The sequence below is a fragment of the Mus musculus genome, chromosome 15 (genome assembly GCF_000001635.26).
Source record: "Mus musculus strain C57BL/6J chromosome 15, GRCm38.p6 C57BL/6J".
In the NCBI taxonomy this organism is placed as follows: Eukaryota; Metazoa; Chordata; class Mammalia; order Rodentia; family Muridae; genus Mus; species Mus musculus.
The window spans coordinates 55,345,818-55,361,787 of NC_000081.6; the positions used below are offsets into that span (position 1 = coordinate 55,345,818).

Here is a 15,970-nt window from a genome sequence, read left to right on the forward strand (position 1 = left end):
ATACCCTCTTTATTGGGTATGGTATTCACAAAACCATGCCTTCTTGCTTTTTAAACTGTCATTGTTCTGTGTCCCCGGGTTTATAGTGAGAAGTCTTATGGTGAAGGCTGAGTGGCTTTTAAATATTCTATCTCGCAATTGCTGTATTGATTTATAACCGTGTTCACTTATGTTTGCTGAAATTGCTGATAATTTTGGATTAATCGCTCACTACTTTGCTTTGGATTACGTCTCACTTTTCGTATTTTTCCTCCTCTATTTATAGTCTCTGTTCTCTTTATATCTGCCTTACCCTTCTCCTGGCCTGGAAGGTGTTCCTTCTTTTGTGTTTCTTTGATATGATTGTATTGAGAATTAGCATACATATGGAATCTTAACAAAGACTACAGCAATTATAGCCTTATCACGTCTCAACAGTCCTTACAATGCTGTCAGGGTATCATACCATTTTCTGTCTACCAAGAGTTGTCTCCTGCTCTGTTTTTGTTACCTCTTGCATTTTTATCTCATGTCAATTTCACACAGCCCATATAAGCCTCCTGTTTTAATGTCTATAACTTCCAGGTGAGACATATATCTCTTAGTAGCCTAAATTCTTGTATCTACACGTGCAACCATATAAATCATCCTAGAATTGCTCATCTGTACATGTTGCAAAATAGGCAAAGTAGCCACATGCTCTGTTAACTAACACTTGATATTTTATTTTAGTGTGTGGTATAGAAATGAAGGTTCAAAAAAAAAAATCTGAGAACCAGGCCTGATTTCACAGGTTCGTAATTTCGGATAATTTGGAAGCTGAGGCAGGAGGATTGCAAACTCAAGACTTGCCTGGTCCGCAGCATGAGTAGAAGGCAAGCCAGGGGAACTTAGCGAGACACTGTCTCCAAGTAAAGAGCAACAACACAAAGCGAGGTCAGGATGTAGCTCAGTGGCAGAGGGATGCGTAGGACGAGGCAAGGCTTGGGTTAACCCTCTTCTCTGTTCACTGTGCTCTGTCACTCATCTTTAATACAGTCAGGGTAACTCGAGTCTGCAGACTACTGAGGTGCTTCCAAAAGTCAAAAGTTAAATAAAGGGCAGTAAGAGAACCCACCCTTCTAGCTCTCCTCATCCTAAGAACCAGCCTTTCTTTTCTTTTCTCTTCCTTGGGGGTGGGGTGGGAGAGGCAGTGCTGGGAAGTGAGCCCACCCACGACCTAGAGCCTGCCTGGCATATCTTTCAATAGTGACACCCTCGACACCCAGTTCATCAGGCATCTTAATGTGGTATTCTTTTTTTTTTTTAAAGTTCTCAGTTAATATTTGGATTAACATTCTTTGCCTGTTTATGCTTAGAGAATATTTGAGATAAAAATCTATGGATTCATGTGGCCTCGGAATGTATTAGTGGTAGCTCTGTATTACCTTCTCTAGTCTTTGCCTTAATACGTATGAGTTTTGGAAGCACAATATAGGCCAGCTTTAGAGCAGGAGGAGCAACGTGAGAGGAAGCCACTAACCAGTTACTCAAAGTCCCTCCCAAGACTTAGCATAAGTCCCTTCCAGGATGACATAGTCCCATGATTCACATCAAACTATGTTGTTCTTTATTTTCTCTACAGTCTGTTATCTTCTGGAATGGGTATCTGTACTGCAAATAGCTCAGAGACAATTAGTCATATTTCACATATTTCAAAATTTTAGCTGAAAGGCAAGGAGTTGGGATGTCTATCTGAATTTCTGTGCAGGGAGATAATTACTTGTTTTTTAATGTACTTTCCACATTTCTTCAGTACTTAAAAACCAGCTTGCAAACAAAAGTGGTATTTGCCTCTGAGCACAATGCTGGCACATGGACATGAACGGTTACTTCTCCATGGCTGTCCAAACAGCTTTCTCTAGTTATTTTTGGAATTTTGCAAAGGAACATAGAAAGAGATTGGAAAAGATCATGGGCCAGATAAGAAAAGAAGCACAAGGTTTCTTTCTTTTCTGCTAGTTTCTTCAAGTCTCTTTTGTCCTATCCATGTACTAATGGGGCTTGATCATGCTTAGCTTCTGATATCAGGCAGGACCAAGCAATTTCACATGGTATAAACTCTTTTTTGTTGTTGTTCTCTGTCCTAGAGAGAGAAGGGATGAAACTAAAACTCCCATTTTCTTTTCTTTTTAAATTTTTATATTCTTTTCTTGATACAATAGAGCTGTGATTTTCTAAAGAAAAATAAAACCCCAAAAGAGATGGACTTGCTATTCTTTCCAAAATAACAATAGTCCATGGGCTAAGCCAAGTCCTCTGCTATTTTTTAAGTGATGTTTTATTGGGGTCCAGCTTTGCTCATTCCTGACATACACTCTGTGGCTGCTCTCCCACAGCACCAGAGTTGGAGTGTTTCAGAGGAGATCCTATGGCCAGCAAGCATTTCCTGTCTTGAGCTCTTCAGAATATAATTGTTGATTCTTGCTTTAGAGTGTTTAAACCTTTCCAATGTTTTGGTACTAACTCTCTTACTAAGTGGATTTCTTTTCTGAGACCGTTTGTTCTGTTCTGCTATTTCCAATCAGAGCTGCTTAGGATGTAATCTCATTTACGAATCTTCAAAAGGTTCCGTTTCATCTATGCCCACCCACATATGTGTTTTGTTTTTAACCTGAAACATGAGAACTCCTGAGTTAGCTGTGAAGATTGAACGAATTATTGTAAGTTAAGGACTTAGAAGGCAGCAAATACTATTTAAGCATTTATTATTAATATTAGAATACTCCAAGCTAAGCATGTGGTGGCTCAAACAAGCAGTCTTAGCACATAGCTAAGGTTGGAGGATGCCAGCTTAGGCTACACAGTGAATTCTGAGATAACCTGGGCTACATGTTGTTAAAACAAACAAATAACACACACTATAATAAAATAAACAAGATCCTCCAAATACTAGAGAATATATTTATAGGTCAATTTCTATCTCTATCTCTCTCTGTTGCCCTCTCTCCCTCTCTCTCTCTTTCCCCTCTCTATCTCTGAAAGAGTCTCATATACTCTATGCTTGTCTCAAACTTGCTATGTAGCTGAGGCTGGCCCTTGAACTCCTGACCTTCCTACCCCCAACTCCCCAGTGCTGGGATTTTAAGTGTTTACCATCATACTTGGCTAAGAGGCTTATCCTTTAAGTTTGACAGTAACTGGATAGAGAAGATTTGATATTTGTCAGTAGACTGGGCAAGCGCTGAGGAATCTCCTGGGGATTAACTGTTGTTCACGGTTGGTAGATGTCTACTCTCATGGAGCTTGCATAGACCAGTGCAGCACAACACAGGCTTCCTCTGTCATCTCCAGATGAGGAGCCAACTCTGAATTATGCAAGCTAATTATGTTTGGATACAGCCAGGTCCTCTGATGGCTTTCAAGGCACATTTTCACATCCTAACCTCACTTTTGACACCTTTATGGTTCTTAATGCATAACTGAGAGACTGATTTAAAAAACATTATCACCTTTCCACTAGTTTTCCAGGGCTTACACATGCCAAACTCAAGATTGTGGATTCATCTTGGAAATAGTGGGGCTATTTGGGATTTAAATGTCAGCTAGACAGGGGGAACGAAAGATTAGTTAGAACATAAGCATATAGGTCGGGTTTTAAGAAAGCACTGGATAAATTCTGACTCCATTCCCATAAGTGGGACATTGGTGTGTAGATGTTGCCTTAGTTAGGGTTTCTATTGCTGAGAAGAGATACCATGACCATAGCAACTCTTATAAAGGAAAACATTTAATTGGGGCTGGCTCACAGTTTCAGACCTTTAGGCTATTACCATCATGGTGAGAAGCATGGCAGCATCCAAGCAGACACGCAGGTGGATAGAAGAGCTGAGAGTTCTCCATCTTGATCTGCAGGCAGCAGAAGTGAATGCTGTACTGTATCTGGCTTGAGCATTTGACACATCAAAGCTCTTCCTCCAACAAAGCCACACCTACTCCAACAAGGCCACACCTCCTAATAGTGTCAGTCTCTCTGGGCCTATGGAGGTCACTTTTTTTAAAAAAAGCATTTATTTATTTTATGTATATGAGTACATTGTAGCTGTCTTCAGACACATCAGAAGAAGGCTTTGGATCCCATTACAGATGGTTGTGAGCCTCCATGTGGTTGTTGGGAATTAAACTCAGGACCTCTGGAAGAGGTCCTTAAAAGTGCTTTTAACCACTGAGCCATCTCTCTAGTCCTATGGAGGCCACTTTTATTCAAACTACCACAAATGTGGATTAGACCATCATACCCAACCACAGGAAACCTGAAAAATTTGTCAGTGGTCAATTTCATTGTTTTTTGAACATCATAATGTATACTTACACACATTTTGGATACCTTTGTATGTGTATATATGTGTATGGTGTGTGTGTGTGTGTGTGTGTGTGTGTGTGTGTGTGTATGGTGTGTGTGTGTGTGTGTGTGTGTGTGTGTGTGTGTATGTGTATGAGCAGAACCTCACAGCTCACGTGTGGAGGCTAGAGGACAATAACCTCATATGTCATTTTTCACTTTTGCCTTGTTTGAGATAGGGTTTCTCACTCATGTCTGTGTATGCCAGGTTAGGTGGCCAGTGAGATTCCTTGGTCTATTCTGTCTCTGTCTCTGTCTCTGATCTTGGTATAGGAGAGCTGGGATAACAGATGTGTGCACGGTGCCATTCTCCAGGCTCTCAGTATTCCAACTCAGGGTCTATTGCTTGCGTGGTCATGCTTTACCTGCTGATCTATTTCCACACTGTTACTTGCACTAATGTTGCATAAACAGGTCTGTCACTCACCTTGGTTCCCGATGCAACTGAGTGCAGTTAACAAGAGATACAGTAGGCAGTAGCTAGCATGACACTGCAAATGCTGCATAGTAAATTCATGTGAATAGGAAAAACACACTGTCGGAAACTAATGCATTTCATGGTAAACACAAACTTCAAGCATGGTCACTTATCAGCATTTTCAAATATTATTCTCAGCACTTAGTCTGTGTGCTATATTTTGTAAGACTGGTCATCACCAGCATTATCACAAACAAATGAGCCATGCATTGCACTTCGTTCTGAAGGTAGTGATCTCACTAGATGACAGGAACATTTCAGCACTATTATAGAGTATGGGATACAGTGTTGCATACATGGTCAGTTATGGATGGAAGTGTCCCTGGGCAATGCATGCCTATGTTTCAATCATTGTTGCACCTAGGGCCCCAGTCCCTTTTCCTTGCTGTGACTAAATACTTGACAAGAAGAGACTTAAGGGAGAAGGGCTTCATTGATTTTTATTTATGATCTGAGAAGTTATAGGCCATCATGGTGGGGATGGCATGACTGGCACGTGGCACGTGGCATGTGGCAGTGGGAATGTGTGATTGCTCCTTTCTCACATTGCTGTGGATCTGGAAACAGACACAGGATAGGAGGCAAGATCATGCTATAGTCCTACAGCATCACTTCAGACTCACTTCCTCCTGTGCATCTCTGCCTCCTAAAGCTCCTGCAACTCCCAAAGCTAGCTGGGGACCAAGTAGTCAAAGATAAACCAGCCTTTGGGCGACATTTCCCATGCAGACAGTAACAGTCACCCCATGGAAGAATTGAAGACAAACAAACAAACAAACAAACAAACAACCCTGTGAAATGTGTAACTTGCCCATTTATCTCTGCTTGGCTTCAGATGCTCCTGTCTTTACAAGAGTAAAGTTTTCTTTGCAAAACAGTGGCTTAACACATGTATCTTCCTTCACTGGGTGTGAGACTCCAAAGGGGCAAAATTGGTTCTTGGGCACAGAGGCTGAAATTGTATTTACTCCTTTTATGTTCATAGCTTAGGTATACATAAGTGCATAAACAGTTATACAGTAATGACATCAGCATTTCATGAGGAGGGAATCCAACATAAAACATGTCTGGAAGGTCTTCTTATGGGAAGATAACTTTATAAGGTTGGGAGACCCTGACCTGTTGCAACAAATGTGCAGTAGAAAGACTCTTTCTTTCATTTCCGTTCTTTTTGCCCCTGGTTTGGGTTTGCTCTCTGTGCTTTCCCTAATGTGTTGTTGAAACACAGAGCCACTGCAGAACTAGTGAGTCAAGGTCAAGGCAGTAAATGCTTTGTGCACTTCCTGGAGCCTGAGTGGCCGGGCTCTGCATGACATCAGAAAAGGAGCGACTTCCCAATCTGAATCTGGGAGAATCAACAGAAGCATTATTGCACGGGTAGTTTTTGTCTCAAAATTTATTTTTTTCTTCTCACTGTCTTTGTTATTGTGCCAGCATAGCTTAGACAGCATCCAGGTTTGGGGTCAAATAGTCCCTGAAATTCTAGTTGTGCAGTCTTGGACAGTTAAACCCTCTAAGCGCCAACTTTGTTTCACAAATGAGCACAATACTCACTATTAGCATGTAGGGCTGTGGAGGGCAGTCAACACTATCATGTCTGGTTTATATTAGGCTCTTAAGGAAATTGTGTTTCTATTCCTGTCGTGTGTGTGTGTATGTGTGTGTGTATTTTAAAAAGAAAATAAAGTCATGCCTCAGTAACTATGAAGACAGAATCTGAATCCCCTTACAAATACCCAAACTTGAGCCTGCTAAAGTGCCTTAAATAAACAAAATTTAAAAATTATTTCAACATGAGTATATAATATGCATATCCTCCCATGTGTTTCAAATCATCTCTGGATTATTCATAGTACCTAATAGAGTAATGTACTAGAAATAGATGTTATACTGCATATCAAGGGGGAAAGGAGAAATGTGTACATGTTCAGTATAGATACAATTTTTAAAGTACTTTCACTTCACGGTTGACTGAGCCTGTAGCTTCAATCTGTGTCTTTAGAAAACTGGGCATATCAGCAACAGTGACTGTACTAGTGTCTCATGGCTCCTCCAGAAATGTCTGTGCATAGTTGGCTTGTTGTGGACTTAAGGAAAGAAGTTCTGAATCCGGGAGAAGGCTGAGAGAGGCCATGTTTATTAAAAGATCTTTAAATACAGCAGAAAGAAAAAAAATTCTGTTTCCTTTCCCTGTCCGTACCACAAGTTATAGGGTACACATTTTTTAAAAAAGGAGGCATGAGCAGCCAGTCAGTAACCACAGAGCCCCACACTCTATTCACCTGTTCCTTAGATGAATCCTAGCCCACCAAGAGTACAAGGGAATTGAACTTCTCCTAGTGTTTGACCTCCAGATTTCTCATTCTTCCTCTACAACCTTTGGTATTTACCAAACTTTGGACACTTTCTTTTTCTTGGACACTGATTATTTTCAACTCATAAATTCTACAGTAGTGAGAACTCCTAGCTCCAAAAAAAAAAAAAAAAAAAAAAAAAAAAAAAAAGCAAAGCAAACTTTCAAATTTCCATATTTGAGAAAGAAGAAAGAAATTGTAACATTTAAAACAGCTACTTTGTTACTGTAAGTACTGTTAGTGACTTTGGCAGAGTCCATCTCTTTTCAGAATGGTGGCGCTTCTCTGATCAGTACCTAAATTCTCACTTAAGAGTATTCTAGAATACCCTATGTCTGCCCCTGCAGAATGAACTATTGGCATCAAAAGGAGCTGATGCTTTGGGCTTAAAGTTGTCAAGGACTCCTTGTTATTAGTGAATTAGTCACAGGGATTGCTGAGCTATTGAGTTCATAGGCATTTACCTAGAACAACTAAGGTAAGTAGACCGCCCTGTATTCAGAGAAAAAGAAAAAAAAATCTGTATGATTGCAGAGCCACATACCTTAGGACAAGCCGAAAACAAACGGGACTGTTACACACTGGCTCTAGACTTTGAGAAAACTGTATCTGAAAACTGGTGCTGAACCCAAATAACTACTCAGATTGTCTTCACTCACTACCTGCCGGGTTCTGGATTCCCAAATGAAAGACACACGCGCAGCCTTATATTTTAATATGCCTTAACAGCTCAATGGCTGGGCCACCTCCAAACCTCCACATGGCTAATATACTCCCCTCCGATATTCCTGAGTTATTATTTACTAAAACCTACATTCCATCTTGGCTGCTCTGGACCCAGATCTGCAGCCCTATCAGGCTGAGTTTCCCAGCACCTACATATTGGCTACATTCTCTGTCCAGCACACCTGGAGTGTAGCTTCTACTCCTGTAGCTTCTATTCCTTTCCCAGCATCGTGGCTCTCCCTCTTCCTGCTCCTTCCCCACTCCCTTGCCAGGGAGTCCTAAAGTCCTGCCTCTGTCTCCCTGCTCAGACATCGTCTGCTGCCAGCTTTATTTACCAATCAAAACCAACTGGGGACGGGGCAGGGTCCCTCAGTGTCTTACATGTGGAGGTGCAGATTCTCATTCAATTTTGGGGACCAAATTAACATAATGCATGCAGCATTAGACCAAATCCGCAACAGAAGCAGAGCTGATAAGACAAAATAGCCTTTCTAGAGTCACTGTTGAAGTTGGGAAGTAGCTGGGGAAGTGTAAAAGCGAATATTTAAAGCTGATATCATATAAACTATGTTTAGGGTAGATAATCTCTTTCTCTCTCTCTCTCTCTCTCTCTCTCTCTCTCTCTCTCTCTGTGTGTGTGTGTGTGTGTGTGTGTGTGTGTGTGTGTGAGAGAGAGAGAGAGAGAGAGAGAGAGAGAGAGAGAGAGAGAGAGAGAGAGAGAAGTGATTGAAATTGGAGGTGTTGGGGAAGGAATAACTGTGTTGGCATGCAGTGAGGAATAAATGCAGACAAGTCAAGAGTGGTAGAGATCAGTAAAGCTTTGCAAAGCACAATCAATAGTTTAGCTCAGTCTTGTGATTGGGGAGGGAGCAGGACTCCTATGATTTAGCTTTGGAAGTTATTAGAGAGCTACATAGTTAGGCCAAAGAGAAGATATTTGAAACTCTCACTTGTCCCATCCTTTCTTTCCTCCATCTCACTTTCTTTTTTCAAAAAAAAGAAAAGACTTTTAAAAAGTTATTTATCCACTTTACAACCCAGTATCTGCCCTTCCCCTCCTCCCAGTACTCCTTCATGCAAGTCCTTCCCCCATTACACCTTTCACTTCTCTTTTGAGGAGGAGAACCCCTGCACACACACACACACACACACACACACACACACACACACACACACACACACACACCCTGCACATCAAGTTGCTGCAGGACTAGGTGCATCCTCTCCCACTGAAGCTAGGCAAGGCAGTCCGTTTAGCAGCGTGGGATCTACAGACAGGCAGGCAATAGACTCAGGGACATCCCTGCTCCAATTGCTGGGGGATCCACACGAATACCAAGCTGCTAATCTGCTACACATGCACAGAGGGCCTAGGTCCAGCCAGTGTTCACTCTTTGGTTGGTGGTTCAGTCTCTGGGAGCCCCAGAGGGTCCAGGTTAGTTGTCTCTGTTGGTCTTCCCATAGAGTTCCTGCCCTCTTTGGGTCCACAGTCTTTGTCTCAACTCTTATGTAAGACTCCCTGAGCTCTATCTAATGTTTGGGTATGAGTTTCTGCATTTCTTTCCATGGGATGCTGGGTGGAGCCCTTCAGAAGACAGTGATGCTGAGTCTCTGTCTGCAAGCATAACAGAGTATCATTAATAGTGCCAGGGATTGGTTCTTGCCCATGGGGGTCTCGACTTGGGGCAGTCATTGTTGGCCATTCCCTCAGTCTTTCCTCTGTCTTTGTGTCTGCACATCTTGTAGAAAAGACTCCTTTTGGGTCAGAACTTTAGTGGGTGAGTTGCTGTCCTAATCTCTCCACTGGGAGTCCTGCCTGGCTACAGGAAGTGGCCACTTCAGGATCTATATCCCCTACAGCTAGGAATCTCAGCTAGAGTCACTCCCATAGACCTTTTGTTGCATCCCCATCCCAGGTCTCTGGCACATCCCAGAGACTGCCCCCCACCCCCAGCCAACCTCTCTTCTCTCTTCCCTGGTCTCCATACATATGATCCTCCCATCCTGCTCCCCTTCTCATCCCTTGTCCACCCAGTTCCCTCCTCCCTTCAACCTCCAATATCTACTTTGTTTTCCCTTCTGAGAAAGATTCAATCATCCTCCCTTGGGCTTCTTTGGGTCTGTTGGTTATCCAGTACTTTATGGCTAATACCCACTTATAAATGTGTATATACCATGCATGCCCTTTGGGTCTGTGTTACTATGTAGCCCAGGCTGGCCTTCAATGGATGAGAATCCTCCTGCTTCATTCTCAAGTTCTGTGGTTACAGCTATGCATCACTGTGCTTGGCTCATCTGTTTTAGTTAACAGGGACATTGCTGCTCCCCAAAGCAGACATCCTGCCTGTAACTGAGTTAAAATCTGTCACCCGGACACTCCTGTGGGTATAGGGAAACTCCTAATCCCTCTTCTGAGGGGATAGCCCTTTAAATGTGGAAGCAGCTGTCTTCTCCCAGGCCCTGGGGTGAGGAGAACGTGATGACTGTGCTGTTTATAGGGCTGTCAGTTATTGTTATGATTCAGGACTCTGAGTGGCAGCTGAAATGCTCTCTTGGCTGTGGTGCTGTGACTGGGCTTCACATTCCTGCAAGCTGCTGTGGTGTTATGCATTGTGGGTCGATTGTAGGACAAATGCCCGTGGGTTTGATTTTATGCTATGTATAACTCCTCATAAGGGGAGCTTGATAATTTTCCTTCCCTCCTTTGTCTGACTCTCTCTCTCTCTCTCTCTCTCTCTCTCTCTCTCTCTCTCTCTCTCTCTCTCTCTCTCTCCACCCCCCCTCTCCTTTTGTGATAGTATTTGAAGTGAATTTGGCTAAGCCACCCAGGCTTTGCAGTCCGCTCTACCTTTGAATTCAGACTTTCCATTTTCTCAGTGTGTGGGGAGTGGGCAGAGTTCCCACCCTGCTTACTCTGTCTCTTTTCTATGAAGTAGGAAGAACACTTATTGTATAGGATTGATATTGGTCTTTAATTAAAAAAAAAAGACATTTGTAAAAAAGATTATAAGGAACAAGCTTAAAAAATCATGGAGGCAGCCAGCCAGCTGGAGACTCAGGAGACAAGAACAGTGTAGTTTTCATTCAAATCTGAAGGATGATGGTGTCAATTCCAGACTAAAACCCAGCAAGCTCAAGGCAAGCGAAAATGCTGTCCCAGAGGGTCCAGACAGCTGGCAGAAGTTCCCTCCTAGTTTGTCTTTGGCTCTGTTCAGGCTCTACTTAGTTCATTATGGAGGCCTACACTCAGAAGACAGAACAATCGGCTTCACTGTCTCATCAAGAAGAAAAACTTCCACAGACATATATAGATTAATATTGTTCAAGTGTATAGGCAGTTATAGCTCAGTCATAATTAATAACATAAATGATAATGGATATAAAGCAATTACTATTCATTTCTGCACAGTGCTTTTCTAAGAAGTAAGACATTCCAGGAAGAACTAAGATGAAGCTAGGAAGAGAATATTGGGGCTGACGAGACGGATCAATGCTTAAGAGTGCTGACTGCTCTTCCGAAGGTCCTGAGTTCAAATCCCAGCAACCACATGGTGGCTCACAACCATCCACAATGGGAATATTGGGAAGTGCTGTGTTAGATCATTGATCAACAATGTTGTGGTGACTGACTTAATTATCTACTTGATTGAATTGGGAGGCACACTAATGCCTGTGTCCGTGATGGTGATGTTAGAGGCAATTAGATAAGGAGAGGACTCTGACTTAATCAATAGATAAATTCCTTAATGGATTCACAATATGATGTCATGGGGAGGAAATAAAAGACAGAAAGCAGAGGCAGGGTTTCCTTGCAGGATATAGGTCAGCGGGGCAGTCGTGCTCTGAGTTATTTCAGGTTCTGACTCTTTCCTGGTCTCTGTGAAAAGCATGTTCCTGCCCTGCCATGTCATTTGTTCCTACATAGTCAGATCAGACCTGTAAAACCAGTTGGTTGTGGTCAGTGACTTACCACAGAAACAGAAACAAACCAGAACATGTGTTAACTGGGTTTTATTGGGGCTAAAATCTGAAGATCAATTTCAGAACAATTAATATCATTCTTATGTTGAGTCATCTGACTTGTGAACACAACGGTAGCTTTCTTTCCTTCGCTGTTTTCCAGCTTTAACAAGTGTTTCCAGGCGTGGTTTAGTAAATACATGCTGAGGAATTTTTCATCTTGAGAGCAACTATAAGTGTCCATACATCTATTAATTTTTGCCAGTTGAGTGAACACACATTATATTTCACTATGATCTTATTTTGGCCACTAAAATAATTAAGTTTTTATTTGTTCACTCATTGGCCGTTGCTTCTTGTCTTTTTGAACATCTGCCCATGGCTCTTTATTCTTGAGAGTCATGTTTTCCAGTTTTCCCTGATTTGTGGTATCTCTTCCTGTTTATAATTCATCACTCTTATCATTCAGTTTGTTTGTTTGAGACAGCCTCTCCACGTAGCCCCAAATCCCAGGGATTCTCTCGCCTCAGACTTTCCAGTAATGTGGTTAGGGATCTTACGCATGGATTTTAACTTCCTTTAAGGTGTTTTTTTGTTAATGTGAACAACTTTTCAAACTTTAGTATCATTAAAGTTATCAATATTTAAACTTATATTTCATTTTATACTGTGACCTAGTTAAAACTTATTTATGAGTGAGCTTAATCAAGAGGATATTTTTAATTGGAAATCATTTGAAAACAGTAAAGACAAGCTTCCTCACTCTTCTGGATAAGCAGAAGGGATTTCCACTCTGTGGTCTTTTCTAAGCCTGGGAAGATGGCTCAGTGGGAGGGTGCTTGCCTCAGACGAGTGTGGCCCTTGGCTCAGTGCCTGGCATTGCAAAAACAGGCAGCAAGAAAGCCCATGAAAGTGTACACAAAAGGAACATTCTAAAAAAAATTGTATATTTGCCCAATTATTTAATATATGTAGATGTTTTTGAAAGAAACAAAACAACAGCATTTGTGAGTAGGCATTCCTCACTTAAAAACTAATAAGCATGGGCTCTTGAAGTATAATAAGATAACCGTTTGTCCAGATTATATCCAAAACCTAAGGAATTTCTCTTCCACAAATTGTGGCAGTATCTGCTTTAGACTTAAGTTACACTAGGGTTGAGTCTCAAATGCAAAGCTGGTATTTTTCTTCTCTTAAATAAGGGGAATTTAGGGCCAAGAATGTAAATAATACCTCTGGATTGAGTTGTACTATTGAGCTTCCATAATGATGACTGGAGTAGTCCATTGGCAAATACATTTTCCCTCATCTGGTAAAAAGATCTGGGTCTTCCATGCATATTTATGTCTGGAAAAAAATCATGCTCCTTTAAGCAAATGTGATGTGGTGGATGCAAAGACAAATTTGTTAAACTGCCTGTCTCTTTTGCCTGCCACACTAGTGCAGCCAATTTTTTTTTGTCATTTTATTTATTTATTTATTTATTTATTTATTTATTTATTTATTTATTTATTTTCACTCCAGATTTTATTCCCCTCCCTGCTGCTAATCCACCCTCCGACTGTTCCACATCCCATACCTCCTTCCCAACCCCTGTCTCCAAGAGGATGTATCCACCACCCACCCCTCACCCAACCAAACCTCTAAACTCCCTGGAATCTCCAGTCTCTTGAGGGTTAGGTGCATCGTCTCTGGCTGAACCCAGAGTTGGCAGTCCTCTGCTGTGTGTTGGGGCCTCATATCAGCTGTTGTATGCTGCCTAGTTGGTGGTCCAGTATTTGAGAGATATCGGGGCTCCAGATTAATTGAGACTGTTGGTCCTCCTATAGGGTAGCCCTCCTCCTCAGCTTCTTCCAGTCTTCCCTAATTCAACCAGAGGGATCAGCAGCTTCTGTCCATTGGTTGGGTGCAAATATCTTCATCTGATTCTTTCAGCTGTTTTTTGGGTCTTTCGGAGGGCAGTCATGATAGGTTCCTTTTTGTGAGCACTCCATAGCCTCATTATTAATGAGGTCTTGGGACCTCCCCTTGAGCTGGATCCCACTTTGGGCCTGCTGCTGGACCTCCTTTTCCTCAGGTTCCTCTCCATTTCCATCCCTGCAGTTCTTTCAGACTGGAACAAATATGGGTCAGAGTTTTGACTGTGGGATGGCAACCTGTCTTCCTACTGGAGGTGGGTTCTATGGGTTCCATCTCCCTACTGTCTGGCATTTCATTTAAGCTCCCTCCCTTTGAGTCTTGAGAGTCTCTCACTTGCAAGGTCTCTGGTGCATTCTGGAGGGTGCCCCCAACCTCCTACCTTCCAAGGTGGTCTGCCTGTTTCCATGATTTCTACTGACCCTCAGGGCTTCAGTCCTTTTCTCTCACCCAGTACCAGATCAAGTTTCCCTCTCTGTCCCCACTCCCCATCCACTTTCCCTCCCAGGTGCATTTCGCTTTTTTAATTTTTCAAAGTTTCATAAACATATATCATGGATCTTGGCCATATCTGACCCCCCCATCCTCCCACCCCGTCTCCAGCTACAACCTTTCCTGATACATCTCTGCCTTCAAGTCATTTACTTTTGGCATAATCTACTGGGTGATGCCCATGTGCACATGGGTGTAGTGTCAACCAGTGGGGCATGGACAACCTACCAATGGCCACCTGTTCAGAGAAAAGTAGCTCTACCTCCCTCAGCAGCTATGGGCAAACAGCTAGGGGTGGGTATCAAGAACCCCTCTACATTCTATGCTGGAATTTGGACTTGTTTCAGCTTGTGCAGGCAGCCATAACTGCTCTTAGTTTATGTGTGCAACTGCCACACCATTTCCAAAGACAGCATTTCACAGCACATGCCCCTCCCTATCTTTTGGCTCTTAAGTTCTTCTCTCCTCACTTCCTCGGTCTTCCTTGAGCCTTGGAGAGGGAGGTTGTTATAAATATTGTCTGTGGCTGCATACTCATAGTTGCTTATTCCCAGCAGTTTGAACAGTTAGGAATTTCGGCATTAGCGATTCTCCACTGCCATAGGTATCTTCTCTGACCTGAGAGCAGTACAAATCTATTAACACAAACACGATTTTTCAAGGCAGTTTGACAACATGTCTATTTAGCAAAACAACATCGATAGATTCTCCCTCCAGGGCTAATGACCTCCCTAACTGTGGTTTTTGTTTGTTTGTTTGTTTGTTTTTTTGAGACAGGGTTTCTCTGTGTAGCCCTGGCTGTCCTGGAACTCACTCTGTAAACCAGGCTGGCCTTGAACTCAGAGATCTGCTTGCTTCTGCCTCCCAAGAGCTGGGATTAAAGGCGTGGGCCACCACAGCCCAGCTAACCGTGGGTTTTAATGATACTTACAGTACTAGGTATCAATTACTTCTTGCGCAGTAGACATTGAATTCAATCGATATAGCAGTTGGGATCCTCAACCCAGAGACTTGGCACTGTTATACCAGTGAGCACATCCCACTGATGGCTCAGTTCTTTGATTGTGATTTTCTGCATATTGATTTTCAATATACAAATTATATTTCAACTATTGTTATGTTGTCATTTTAATGTTAAGACATTAAACCAAGTAAGGATTTTCTGGTCTGGAAAAAAAGCAAAAGCATGTATAAACACACACACACACACACACACACACACACACACACACACACACTTCTATTTTAGTATAAAATCCAGCAAAGATGAACAAAATTGAACCATTTAGGATACTAAAAATTCCATAATATTTTTAAGGGTTTATAAACCACATTAAGAATGTGCCACCATATTGGCTTTCTATGAACAGAGGTGGTTTCAACTCATCATCCATAGACCTGTGCTAACTCAGGGATCCATCTGTATTGTGAAGACAGGTTTCCTCTCCTCTTCTCCAACATCCCTGCAGTGTGTGGACACCATCCATGATGATCAGATTCTGGGGGTGCCATGCCAACAGCTTGCTGTTATTTATGGATCATTATGTGAGATACTTATGGAACTATTGGAAACACCAATTATTTAGCTATCTTTAGGGGTAAAAAAACCTCATCGACATACAGAAACAATATGAAAAGCAGCAGCAACAAGAACAGCAACACCACCACCACCAGCAGCAGTAA

At 42.1% G+C, this 15,970-nt stretch overlaps 1 protein-coding gene across 3 annotated transcripts in view; it reads left to right on the top strand.

The window, feature by feature from the left end:
* Positions 1–15,970, top strand: part of Col14a1 (collagen, type XIV, alpha 1) — a 213,160-nt gene that overhangs the window by 38,174 nt on the left and 159,016 nt on the right. The window lies entirely within an intron of this gene.